Raw genomic sequence first — 14,263 nt, 5'->3', positions numbered from 1 at the left:
TTTACTGAAGCTTAGGTGACAGTGGTGGTTAATAATGGGAGGGTAGCTTTCAGAATAAGTGACAAAGAATGTGTCTAATGACTGCATATGACTGATGCATTTTTACTACATAAATTCCAAAGCTATTTGTCAGTGATTTTCAGTTAGCTACTATTTTGTCTCTCTTCTCTCTCTTTAGTGTAATGGAAAGAAAACATTGCTTACCCTTATGTAGACACAATATAAAGATCAAATGGAGTCTTTGAACTAGAAAGGCACACTTGTTACCTGGGCAATTCATTCTGGTTTTATTTAAGGATGGTTTTAAAACCATAAGAGGCAGCTTCTCAGGCCAAACATTGTCTATTTATACTTGCTTTCTTTTCTTGCTCATAGCATTGTCATCCTTGTTAGGTGCCCACTTCAGAGTAACCTTTGCTGGAGAGAAAAATGAATAAGACAAAGGAAGAAAGACATGACCCCGAAAGAGGATGGTTGGGTCGGAGTGCTGGAGAGGCCAGTATGAACAATCTCTGCTCTTGCCTATTTTAATTATCTCCCAGTTTAGTTCAATGTTTTCCTGTGGCTGTCATGAGCTGTGACTTCAGCTCATGGTATCTGAGTACGTTGAAATTTAACACTGCCAACATTGTAATGATGCTCAGTAACACACTCTAATTAAAGCCAGACATCGGCAGCCATAGGAATTCTATGTGAAGGAGGTGATGCAGTGAATCTGATGTCTGAGAGAGAAAAAAGTAGGAAGGAGGGAACCAGGGAGGGCAAGACATCTGAAGTCTGTACGAGGAGCACAGTGTTCAAGTATTGACCATTATCTACCCTTGCATCTTTCTGGTTCTTAGGAGATCCCCCTGCTCTGGTTTTACTTCTCCAGAGTGAAGAGAGCTGGTGTGGTTCAGTTGGGAAATATCCAAAAATAAACACACACACACACACACACACACACACACACACACACACACACACAAAGGGCTTCATTCCATAGGGAAGAAAACCAAGGCCTGGAATGGGAGTGTAATGACAAACCCAAGCTTCACCCAGATTGTTTTTTCATACAACTACTTAAAGGGTGAGGCTTGGTGATGATCAATGAATTGATAATTAATCTGCAATATTGGAAACCAAGCCCTAGTGATTTTTCTTAAGAGATAAGCTAATGCTGACTAGGCCATGAAGCTGCATCAATTCTGTTGATCAATAGAGACAAAGTCAGGGTCAGTATCATCTCCGGTTGACTCTCTCACTGCTTTGTATCCTCAGTTTATCACAATAAATGGCACTATCTCACTCAATTCCTTAAGTTGAATCCTAAGAGTGGTCCTTCACTCTTTCATTCTTCTGCTGATCACATTGAACCCATTAAAGCCTCTGTCCATCTGCCTTCACATCAATCCCTATTAGTATTGTCCATCTCTACCACCACCACCACCAAGCCAATGCGGTCTCTCCCAGACAACTGGACATGACCCCTGAGCAGCCTCCTACTTCCACCCCTGCCTTTCTACCACCTGTCATCCTTACAGCAGCAAAGTATTGTTTTTTTTTTTTAACATAAACCAACTCATTTTCACACCCCTGCTTAAAAACCTACAATGAGTTTCCATTACATTTAGAAAAAATGCAAACACTTCACCCTGGCCTATAAGTCCTTATATAATTTGGCTCCAACTAATTTCTCTGACTCCACTTTGCTCACTACACTGCAGACACACTGGCCTTTCTCTGCTCCCTGAAGACGCTGAAACCATCCATCCCTGGGCTTTTTGTACCACTGCTCACTCTAAAATACTCTTTCCCCAGACACTCCCCAGGGTGACTTATCCCTCGGAACTCAGCCTCCAAGGTGTCCTTCCCATAGAGAAGTTACCAGTTACAGCCCTGCACACACACTGCCATACAGTCGCCATCATTATTCTTTCTTTTCCTTGTGGCATTTACCATTCCCTGAAATTATTGTATTATTTCTAGTGATCTTTGACTCTGCTCTCTAGAACGTAAGGCACACACGTGCTAAGACAGTGCGTCATTACCCATTTTATTCTCAATGCCAGGAACGATGCCAGCTGCATACAAGGGACTTCCTCAATAAACACTTGTTGAATAAATAAATGAATAAATCCATGAAGGTGGCCATCATTAATATCACCATAGCAGCTGTCACTTTACATGTGCTTATTATCCACCAGGTGCATTATCTCAATTAATCTCCACAGCAACCACATGATTGAAAACATTTATATTGTCAATTGATAGATGAGGAACTAAGATTGAAAAGGTTCTGACCCTTCCCCAAGGTTGCAGGTAGTAAAGAACGAAAGCAGTCCATCAGGTTCCAAAGCTTCTGCTTTCCGATCTGAGCACTGTGGTTACATTGTATGGCTGGCCCTGCTTTGCCCGGGCATGGGTGTAAATTCATTCATCCATTCATCTTTTGTTGTGTCAGCTGGTTATTCGGAGCCAGTTGTTTGCTGGGCATTCTATGAGTGAATTTCGCAGTGAAGGAGATAGAATTTGTGCTTTCGTTTCTTATACTCCAGTCATTTGGTTAATGCTCACGAGAGTCATTCTGATTATACTAGTTTGCTGGGGCCACAATAACGAAATCCCACAGGCCAGGTGGCTTGAACAACAGAAATGTATTTCCTCACAATTCTGGAGACTGGATGTCTAAGATCAAGGTGCTGGCAGGGGTTGGATTCCTTTGAGCCTTTCTTGTTGGATTGCAGATGGTCACACCCCTTGTGTCCTCACATGGCCTTTTCTCTGCTCATGCCCATCCATGATGTGTCTGCCTTTTCCTATAAGGACAAAATTCATAGTGAATTAGGGCCCTGCTGTTATGACTTCATTTTACCTTTTAAAAGGTCATATCTCCAAACACCTTCACACTGGGGATTAGGGCTTCAACATAGGAATTTTGGAAGGATACAATTCCATTGATAACACTGATCATCTGAAAATATGAACCCTTTAAAGGCATTAATTAAACCTGGATTTCCAACTGGAATAATATTAGTATTGTATAGGTTCTAGGTTAAGCTCATTTATATTAGTATGCAATGCTTATGTCGTTTCTAAGTCCAAGACTGTATTTTACAATAAGGTGCAAAATCAGTTGTTTTTGAGAAAAACACCTGAAGAAATTGTATCACAAATAAGAAGAGCATTCATGCCTATAATGTTCACATAGCATGGGAAGGCCACAGAGGAACAAATTTATCTTGAACGTAGCCAGGGCTGTTTTTTCCATCTTTGTCTTCATAAGTGAATGAGAGACTTTTACATATTTTGGATTTTCATAACACATCTAGCAAAAGTGTATAAAGAAGATTTTGAAAAGATAGTAACTGAAGGTATGAGGCAGGGTCTAACTGGATTTGAATAATCTCTCCCAGCTGATTTTTGCAGAATAGAGTGACCTAATGACTGGCTGAGATTCAGCTATGTTTATGACTTTTGCCTGAAATCCTTTAAAAAAAAAACCAGTATCCATACAAGAGCATCTTTATATTTAGGCTTGAAAAAATTATTTTTGGATGCTTTGCCTGTATTCAAAAAATCAAAATTTTTGTTTTCCATAGCACGTAACCAGTTTACATTATAGAGGCTCTAAGGGTTAGGGCAGGGCATAGCACTCCTTTTGGTCTATTTAAAGAATTTAGTAGAGGGGATAGAAGTGAGCAATGTTCAAGAAATATCAGATGTTTGGAAAGCCTAGTGAAACAACATGATCACAACAATAAAAATACTGCATCATTAATAGAGAGACAGCTCGGGTGGTGGGGGATATAACGGGTATAAAACAGACTGAATTCATGTCCAAACACTGTCTCTGGCTGGCCAGGAGTCTTAAGAATGAGCAGACCACCCCCAGCTGCCAAAAATCTCCGGGGGTATCTGGGTTTCCTCATATGTAGAATAAGGCAGTAGGGGCTGGTTCCAACTTCTCCCTAAAATGTCCTGTTTTGTGCTATTGGGTGATGATTCCCAGTTGGATATCAGGTAGGGTTGCCAGCTTTAGCAAATAAAAATACAGGTGTCTTGTATTGTATGTCACCCCTAATATGAGAAGAAGTCCTGAGAGGCCCCTGGAGGATACAGCGTCATCACAAATAATCTGTAGTGTTCACGATCTGCTCACATTGAATAGAGACCTGCCTGCTTATGTTAAGTTTTGGAACTTGTAGCATTTCAGATTGGCTTTGGATGGGTTGCAAATGCTACTCTCCCTACTGATATAGCCCCAGGCACAGAACTCAGAGAAAGCTAGGTGACTAAGTGCAACAGAAACCACTAAATTCTACTCCTGAAACTATTATTACACTATATGTTAACTAACTAGAATTTAAGTAAAAACATGAAACATTAAAAAAAAAAAAGCATTGTAATGACCTTTCCCTGGCCTTGCAATGATTCCCCAATGGGGCAGAAACCAGCCAGTAACTCTGCTGGGGTTGAGAAGGCAGGTAAAGGCTTGCTCTACCTCTGTCCTTTTATAACAAGCCATACCTTTGCATTCTGGAAGAATTACATGTCTAACAAGGTACTGTCATGGAAAATAAAACATACATCACGTACTCTGGGATCTTGAGCCAAATTCAGCCCCAGCCCAGACCCACTCTCAAAAGATGGGGAAAAAGTATGTTCGTGAATCAGGGAAAACCATGGCCTTGAAGAACTTTAGAAGGATGTATGGAAGAGATCTGTGTAGAAACCAGGAAGCTATATGTTCCCTGTACCAGGACAGTGCTGCACTTCTGGCATTTTGAGAACTGACTTATGGTTCGGGTCAGATACAGTAAGTAAATTCACCAGCCAAGTTGTCCAACATCATAGCAAAGAAAATGTGAGTCAAACATAGCAAGACAGGGCATATGGGTTTTGGGTTTTGGGGTCATAAATACAGGTTAGGAGCTTCATACCAATTGTTTCTATCCCTTGACATATTTCCATTTTAAGGTTAAATAGGTTTAATTACACAGCTCCTTTTCCTGTCTTTGCTTCTTTTTGACATTACATAAGATATTTTAGGAACAGAGAAAGGTTAATGGGCCTATGATGGGGCCTAGAATTAACTTCCTTAATTAAGCCTCCAGAAGACATCTTTTCATTTCTTTTAATGACCTGTCTTGGTTAAAAAAGACCCGAAGCTCCTGCAGTTTTGTGCAGGTCCTGCTTGTATAAGACCTGTAAAACCAATCACATGATTGGAGCCTTGTCTCAGATGATGTTTCTGGTTTAAGCAACCGTTGTCATCAGTGGGGTGGGGAGGGGGCGAAGTTGATGGGCAATGAGAAGATAAATCTGTTCAGTGTTGTGACTTTGGAAAATTCACCTTTGCGGATTTAGACTTTTATTCAGGCGTCGATTTATTTTTATAGAGCAAATAGATGAATATATCCCTCCTCAAATTATGCCCATCAAATATTTGTAAATTAAATTATAATTTAAATGTATCAGCTAGGGGCACCTGGGTGGCTCAGTTGGTTGTGCATCCGACTTTGGCTCAGGTCGTGATCTCATGGTTTGTGGGTTCGAGCCCCGCATAAGGGCTCTGTGCTGACAGCTCAGACCCTAGAGCCTGCTTCAGATTCTGTGTCTCCCTCCCTCTCTGCCCCTTCACCACTCATGCTCTCTCTCGCTCTTGCTCTCAAGAATAAATAAACGTTAAATCTTTTTAAAAACTGTACCAGCTAATGGACTATAATAAAAAACCTTGCCATGAATCTTTTCAAAAATTTTTATCATACTCTTAATTTATCCCTTATTATTTAAGAATTTTTAATGCGTGTTTCTCTTACACATGGGCCTGCTATACATTAATTTCTTTCCTTTTTTTTCAAATTAGATCTCTTTGAGGAAACGCCATCATTGATAAGACTTTACAGAACCCATTTCAACATGACCAAATACTTTTGGATTTAAGGAGATTCCCTGTGGTCCTAGTTTTCTTGGTTTAATTTGTCAGTGTCTCATTTACATTTCCTGACATTATTGGAGAAGAAAACATATATGCTATTAGTGTTCTTGTTCTTCCAGAATGAGAATTCTAGCATTATTTCCTAATGTTACTGATCATATCTATCTCTCTATCTATCTATCTGGTTGGCATCCACATCATCTATATCTGTTTCTATATCTATATCTATATCTGGCTGGCAGATTCTGATTTAGAGCTCTGGACCAAGCCAATGAAATCTAATATGTGTTTACCAAAGTTCCCCAGAAAATACTGATGGGCACCCCATGTGCATATGTATGTCTGGAAATTAAGTCTGTCTTAGAGCTCCAAGTCCAGGGCTGTGAATGGCTTCTGTTCTTTCTTCTCCAAGTCCTCTCTTCTACCTGATCACACAACTGCCCGAAAAGGGAATTGTTGCTAAACAGCTTCTTGTGACATTGACCTCAGTGCTAAGCATGAAACAGAGAGCTGTTATTATCTGAACTATGCAAATGTAAGAGTCAAAAAATGTGCACTTCATTGAAAAGGCGTGTGAGGGACAAAATCTGGAATCTGTTCCAGGTGTTTTCATGGTTCTCTCTCCCAGGTAATGGTTTGTTTCTTATGGTGTGTAGATCCTTCAACTTGCTCATGGACATCCTGTGTTTCGTTACAAAAAGAACTTGTAGAACTGACATGGATGTCTAGGAGAATGCCTGGAAAATGGTGCCTTCTTAAAAATAGCACCTTGTCTTTCCTCTTTCTCTAATTCAGATATTATGTGATGTGGATGCCTGTCACCACTCAGTGTTTTATTCATATTATATATCCTGAGTTTAATTCTTTCTATGACTATTAATTTAGTATCCATATTAAATAGAGTGGAAAATAAATGACCTTATGTCTACCTTTTGCTCTCCTCTTCGGGACAAGGTTGGAATGAGCAAATTCATCTTTAATGGAATGGCCAGACTGGGAGGTGACAGAGAACATGTGGCATGAGTACAGAGGGTGTGCAGCTCCAGCTGCAAAGTTCAGAGCATAATATCTGAAGGATAGGGCAGCCCAAAGTAGTTAACATCATGGAATCTGCAGTAATTAAACAGAACATGATCAGGAGAAACAAACAAGCAAACAATATATGGAAACTCTTCTGTTTCCCTCACCTGTAAAATGTAGATAATTTGGTACTTAGTAAATTGGTTTGTTGTGGAGATTAAATTTGTTTAATACATATAAACTATCGCCAATGGTGCCTGGAACATGGTAAGATTGAATTAACGTGTGAAATAGTATTATTGTCATCATTCTCATCAGCAGAAACCAGAGTAGAAGGTGGGTTCTGGGCCTTAGAAGTAGAGAATAGGAACGAAGGGTGGAAGATAGGATGCAGTGTAGCTTGACCACTGATGAAGAATGATGAGTTGGAGCTCTTGAAAGCTTTCCCACTTGAGTCCCAAATGGATCTTGGAGGCCTGTTGAGCTGAGCTTGAAGCAGAGGCCCCCAAGAACACAAATGTGGGGATATGGGGGGCAGAGGTTAAGACCCAATTTCTATATCTGTTTAATTGACCTCACCTCTTGACTTCCTCTCCTCCTGACAACACCATCGGGCCCAAAGGGAAGGAGTTCTCTGACCATCTGGGAGAGAGTTTGGTGTCCAGGTTAACTGTCTTAGACTGACAGTCCCCAGAAGGTGGGGCTTGGTTGTACTTTAGGCTATAATTCTGCTGATTATTAGATGTCACAGATGATTACATGTTTAATAAATGATATTGGGTAGATCATTTCCTGTTAGGGTAGTGGCAAAGCTAACGTAGGTAATTTCCACTATTAACATCAATTCAATTCCTTAACATCCATCATTAGAGAATCACAAAGATTAATCTATTGCAAATATTTCCACTAGATCTGTGGTTGCTGTATTTTTCACAGTTCCAAGGAATAATGTGGTACCTACTTTACATGGTGACTATATTCCTTTCATTATTTTCTTTGTCAAACATGCATTGAATGCCTACTGTTTTGTTGACAGTGATACTTGATACTCAAGATACAAAAGAAGAATGTGACATGGTTCTTGACCCCAAGGTATCATAAGCTAGTGCAAGGACAGAGACAAGTTGAGAAACGGTGTAATGAAAGTGCTGCTAATTGAGCCAACAGGAAGTGCTGTTGGGATCCAAGGATGATCAACTCTATTCAGTGGTAGAGTGTCATGGTCAAGAAGAGCTGATAGAGGCAATAAAAAGAATCCCAGAGCTTCCTTGACTTTGGATGGAGTTACATCCCAGTAAATTCATTGTAGGTTGAAAATACATTTAATATACCTAGCCCACTGAACGTTGTAGCTGAGCCTAACCTACCTTAAACATGCTCAGAACATTTACATTAGCCTGCAATTGGGCCAAATCATCTGACACAAAGCCTATTTTATAATAAAGTGTTGGAAAATCTCTTGTAACTTAATGAATACTGTACTGAAAGTGAAAAACAACATGGTTGCGTGGGTATAGAACAGTTGTCGGTGTATCGGTTGTTGACCTGGGGATTGCAAGGCTGACTGGTAGCTGAGGCTGGCTGCTGCTAAGCTACCCAGTATCTCCAGAGAAGACTGTACCGCATAGCGCCAGCCAGGGAAAAGATCCAAATGCAAAATTCGGTGTACAGGTTCTACCAAATGCATTTCCCTTTCACACCATCATAGAGTCAAACCATCATAAGCTGAACCATGATAAATTGGGGACTGTCTCTCCATGGTCTTAAAAAATAAGAAGAGGTTTCTTTGACAGAGAAAGGAAAAGTATCTGCATCAGAGAAACAGCTTGGGAAATGGGAGAGGCATGGAACAGGTGTATTAGGAAGTTGGTGTAAAGTAGGAAAGTGGGAGAAATAGGGTTGGGCAGGTAAATAAAAGCAATATTACCAAAGATCTTGCATGAAAAACTTGAAAGTATTGACTTTATCAGGAATCATTAGAGTACTTAAGACAATACGATCAGGTTGCCTTCGAGAATGTTCTTTCTGATGACAGTTTGGAGGATGCAATGGATGAGAGCAAAATATTACATAGAGAGACTAGGTGTAAAGTTGAGAGACTATTTTAATGTGCACATTGCAAATGATATGGATGTATATGATACACTAAGCAAAAACATGGCAATGGGATAGAAAGGAGGATTTAAAAATAATCTAGGACCATCCATGTGGTTGCAAATGGCAAGATTTTATTTTTAATGGCTGAGTAATATTCCAATATGTTATATATACCACATTTTCCCTATCCATTCATCTGTTGAGGGACACTTGGTTTCCTTCAATATCTTGATGATTGTAAATAATGTTGCAATAAATATAGAGGTGCATATATCTGAAATCAGTATAACACTGTATATTGTTTGTACTTGAAAAAAAATGAATAGTTTTAAAAAATCATTTAGGAGGAAAAATCAAAAGGACTTGGTGGCTAGTTGGATGTCTAGATGTGAAGGAGAAGTACTTAATGCCAAATATATTTACTATTGGTCATCACAGTCTATGAGTATATTCCTCCTTTGGGTCCTTATTGGTGATCCAAAGCAAATTGTGCCCCAGTATCCCTCAGAGGAAAAAATGGAGTTGATAAACCTGCTGGAGCAAAAAATAAAATACATTTTTAAGGAAGTTTTGGATTTTATTGGGGTCCTTTCTCCATTTAAATTCACAGAAAACCCAAGGAGGTTCACTAACTGAAATTTTATCGATGGAGCTAATGGTGAATCCAGAGAGTATTGGTTTTCATCTCTAGATCAGTCCTTCCCAAATTTGGGGTCCACACCTGTCACCTGGAGATCTTACTAACCTGTAGGTTCTGATTCAGTCAGTCTGGGGTTGGGGTTTGGGATCCCTCCTGTTTTCACAAAGCTCCCTAGTGAGGCAGATGCCCTGGACCACAATTTGAGTCTTCTGTGTCTAGATTGTTTCACAAAGAGGGAAATACAACTTGTTAGTGCATCAAAATGGGCACGACCTGACGGCAGCAAGAGGAAAACTAGCACAGGTCCCAGATTACGCTGCTGCTACTGCAGACCTTTCAAGTCTTGTCTGGGTGGGGCCCCTTGGGAATGGTACCCGTCCCAGGAAACGAACTGGTGAAGTCCTATACAGCCCTATATAGTCTGAGGCAGTAAGGTTGTCCTGGTGTTCCACCAAAAGCCACAAAGAGTTTTCCCCCCATGCTGCCTCTGGCATGTCTTACTGAGTAACCAAACCCTAACGCAAACCCCTGACCCCCACACAGTCCCACCTAGCCAAAGTGGGGTAGCATTAAGTTTTGTTAAACTTGCTGTTGAGGTGATGAATATTTTGGGTTGAGTTATAAAAGGTTCTTTGTAGCAATTACAGTATTTATGTACCTGTCACCAGAGACGAACAAGACTGGAAATTAGGAAACTTATGCCTTCTTACCTTGTGAGTCAGCCTTCATCCATGCTTGACCTCTACTTACTGACCATGCGGTGCTCAGGTTACGGTTTGTTTCTATATGCCAGCTCTTTAATTATGAGAGCGTAAGTCCTAAGGACCAGGACCAGATGCTGGAGTTGGCATTGCCTGGTGGGACACTGGCACTGACAAATGGCCTTGGGTATCTCAGACCCAACCTGGCCTGCTCTGGTTGCCTGAAATAGCGAGGAAATTTTTGCTGTAGGGAGGCTGCACTAGGCTCTGAAATTAAGAGGAGTCTAGATTGAAGAAGAGTGCTCTCTTGGGAATCAGGAAATGGATTCTAAGTCAGCAATCGCTGGTTGTGTGATTTTGGATGAGGCATTTGGTCTTTCTTGGTATTAGTTCCTCTCTCTGAGAAATGAGGACATAGGCTAGGGCAACGGTGTTCCAGCTGTTCTCTGCAGAACCCTACAGTCTTCATGGAGGTGCCGGGATGATTGGGCTGGATCTACCAAAAAATTACCAACTCTGGCTTCTGTAAGTTGGTAGCTCCAGAACATATACATGCCCTTGTTTTTTTGTGTGATGGCAATCTTTTACCAGTCCCTAGAAGTGTTCCCACTGGTGGAAGCCATAAATTTAGATTTTGGACTTTCTGTAAGAGTTCTTTCTATACTAAGCACTAATAAAATTTTAGAAAATAAGGCTCCAAAAAATTTAACTCTAATGTTGCCCTCAGGAATCCTATGAGCCTGTCACACATGGAAAATACTTAGAAAAAAACCACATTAACTATATGAATGTGACAGCATCTAGTGTATTTCTGGGGTATACTTAATCTTTTTTTTAAAGTGTATTTATTTATTTTGAGAGAGTCAGGACACAAGCAGGGGAGGAGCTGAGAGAGAGAGAGAGAATCTGAAACAGGATCTGCTGTCAGCATGGAGCCCAACATGGTGCTCGATCTCATGAACCATGAGTTCATGACCTGAGCCGAAATCAAGAGTCGGACGCTCAACCGACTGAGCCACCCAGGTGCCCTCAGGGTATCCTTCATCTTAAGAAAATTGATTTCTGAAGAACCAGTTTCCCAAATTAATTTTAGTAAACCAAACCAGCTAACCTATTTTTTAATTTTTAATTTTTTATTTTTTTAAAATTTATTTCTAGGAGACAGAGAGAGAGAGAGACAGCGTGAGCAGGGGAGGGTCAGAGAGAGAGGGAGTCACAGACTTTTATATTTTCTTTTTTCTTTGTTTTTTTTTTTTTCATAGCCCGACGCGGGTCTCTAACCCACGAACCGCGAGATCATGACCTAAGAGAAAGTCGGACGCTCAACCGACTAAGCCACCCAGGCTCCCCGCTATTTTTTTAAATGCATTTATTTGGGCATCTTGGACCGTTAGTTGGAGCTACATAGCTAAAGCAACCACTAGACTTGTCTTTATCTCAAAATATTTCCTCTAAGTAGCCTATAATCTTAGTCATTCATTTAAAAGCAGTTTACCGATTTTTATTGTGTCGATTGTGTTTTCAGGTGTTAAAATTCTTTCTGTGGTCTGTAATAAAGTGATTATTGCCCCACTATTATTTTGCCAACTCTGATTTTCACAGGAGGGTTTGCCTTCAGCAGGCTGAACAGGTTTACAGGTACTAAAGTGCCTAGGAGCAAAGTTCAATCAAAGTGGCTATTTATACACAACTTATCCTTACAATGGGATATTTCACAAAGGATTTCCTTTTGTGACACTGACAACAGTGACTTGAAAACAGCAGGTATACTTGTTGAATGACTGAATGATCATTCATTCATTTATTCATTCCATGGCACTTACCCCATCACAGAGCTTTCTATGAATTATTGTTCTCTACTTTGGAGAATTGAAATGAAGCTATGCTTCTTCTTCTTCTTCTTTTTTAATGTTTTATTTATTTCTAGGAGAGAGAGAGAGAGAGACAGCATGAGCAGGGGAGGGTCAGAGAGAGAGGGAGTCACAGACTGAAACAGGCTCCAGGCTCTGAGCTGGCAGTCAGCACAGAGCCCGACGCGGGGCTCTAACCCACGAACCGCGAGATCATGACCTAAGCGAAAGTCGGACGCTTAACCGACTAAGCCACCCGGGCGCCCCGAAGCTATGCTTCTTCTAATAACTATACTTTCATCTTGATTCACTCAGCCAGCTGGGGCTTCGTATTTACCTAGCTTTGAAGGTCAGTCTTTTTGGGGCAGAGGCTACGTCATTCTACTGTTCTGTTTTCTCAATAGGAGTCTCCTCTTTGGCTCTTCCCTTTGACCACAGAATTATCATTCAACACTGAAACTACTGACAAAAGGGAGGCATTTTTGTGTGTGAGAGTAGGGGTAAGGCATGATTACTTAATAGAAACTTGAGTCTCAAAAATGCTGTGAAATCTAGGGGATTTTCATCCCATTGAATATTTTCTTTATTTGATTATGTTAGAATATACAAGTTCATGTGCACAAATATTGAATTTTTTTTAGTCTTTTCATAATACAAGCCAATACCTGATTGAAAATTTGACATCAGAAGACGGATAAATTGGACTCAGATTCCCATGGGCTTGAGAGCATCTTCAGAAAATAGCATTACATTCCTACCTTCCAGAAGATGGGGAATTGGTTTTTAAAGCATTGCATATGAAAAAGGTGATTAATAAACTATAAAATATGTGAGACTATAGGCTAGGAAATCTGTTCTTGGAACTCAAAGGGTCAATGGTCCAATTCACTTCACTGAGAAAACTATGAGTAACATAGCATGAGGCACCAATAAGGCGGTACTGAGAGAAGACAGCAAGAGACTGGACTTTCTATATCTTTACTTGACCTTGAGCTTCCATGGAGTTTAGCATGCAACTCCATAGACTAAGGACAGATGCTCTGCCTCTCAGTCTTCAGTGATCTTGGAGGTCTGTGCAGATAGTAGTGGATCAGAGCATTATAATATTAAAAGTGTCATAGAGACTCTTTGAAGAAGGTCTGGTTGCAGCCTAGAGTGGAGCTCTGGATGCCCCACTCCAGCTCCTGACTGTTCAATCTGGCTGAGGAATATGCTTTTAAAGACACTGGGAAGTGACCTGAGGAAACAGAGGTGGTGAGTTGCCAAATTAGATTTACTCTAACCAGCTGCAACATATAATCATTGGAGAAGGTATGTGGTGACCTGCTCAGAGGCACAAAGGAAAAGAATCTCATAGTGAAAGGACCAGTTCGGAAGCTACCAAGACTCTGAGAGTCACTACAAGAAAATCTCTTCGTGATGAAGGTTCTTAGACTTGGGACCACTTTCAGGTGACAATCCACAATCGACTCATTGATTTGCACAGTTCTTTTGAGACTGTTAAGCAGATTGCTTCCACCAGTATTGAGCCAGGAGTCGAGGTTGACATCACCATTGCAGATGCTTAAATCAACTTTTTGAATAAATTGATTATCAGTTGTTACAAAAAAATATCACAAGGATAGTACAGCAACTCATCATGAGATGGCGATGGCAAAGGCACAGGTGTTGAAGCCATACAGACCACTGTTCAAGTCAAACTCTGTCACTTATTAGGATACTTTGAGAAAGGCATTCAATTTTTCTGAGCCACACAACTGTGGCTCCACCTTTAAATTAGAAATAATAAAGTTGAAGGGAACCTGGTTGGCTCAGTCGGTTATGCATCTGACTCTTGGTTTCAGCTCAGGGCATGGTCTCACGGTTCATGGGTTCGAGCCCTGTGTCGGGCTCCATGCTGGCTTCCTTGGGATTCTCTCTCTCTCCCTCTCTCTCTGTTCCTCCCCCACTTGTGCTCTCTCTCTCTCTCTCTCTCTCAAAATAAATGAATAAACTTAAAAAAAATAAAGTTGGGATAAAAAGGTAATTTAAATAA

At 40.6% G+C, this 14,263-nt stretch overlaps 1 pseudogene; it reads left to right on the top strand.

The window, feature by feature from the left end:
- LOC120225416 overlaps positions 1–13,796 on the top strand; it is a 71,647-nt pseudogene extending 57,851 nt beyond the window's left edge.
- The last annotated feature ends 467 nt before the right edge of the window (positions 13,797–14,263 follow it).

The sequence above is a fragment of the Hyaena hyaena genome, unplaced genomic scaffold (assembly GCF_003009895.1).
Source record: "Hyaena hyaena isolate Hyena2069 unplaced genomic scaffold, ASM300989v1 scaffold_1394, whole genome shotgun sequence".
Classification (NCBI taxonomy): Eukaryota; Metazoa; Chordata; class Mammalia; order Carnivora; family Hyaenidae; genus Hyaena; species Hyaena hyaena.
This window is presented reverse-complemented; position numbering and strand designations above follow the sequence as displayed.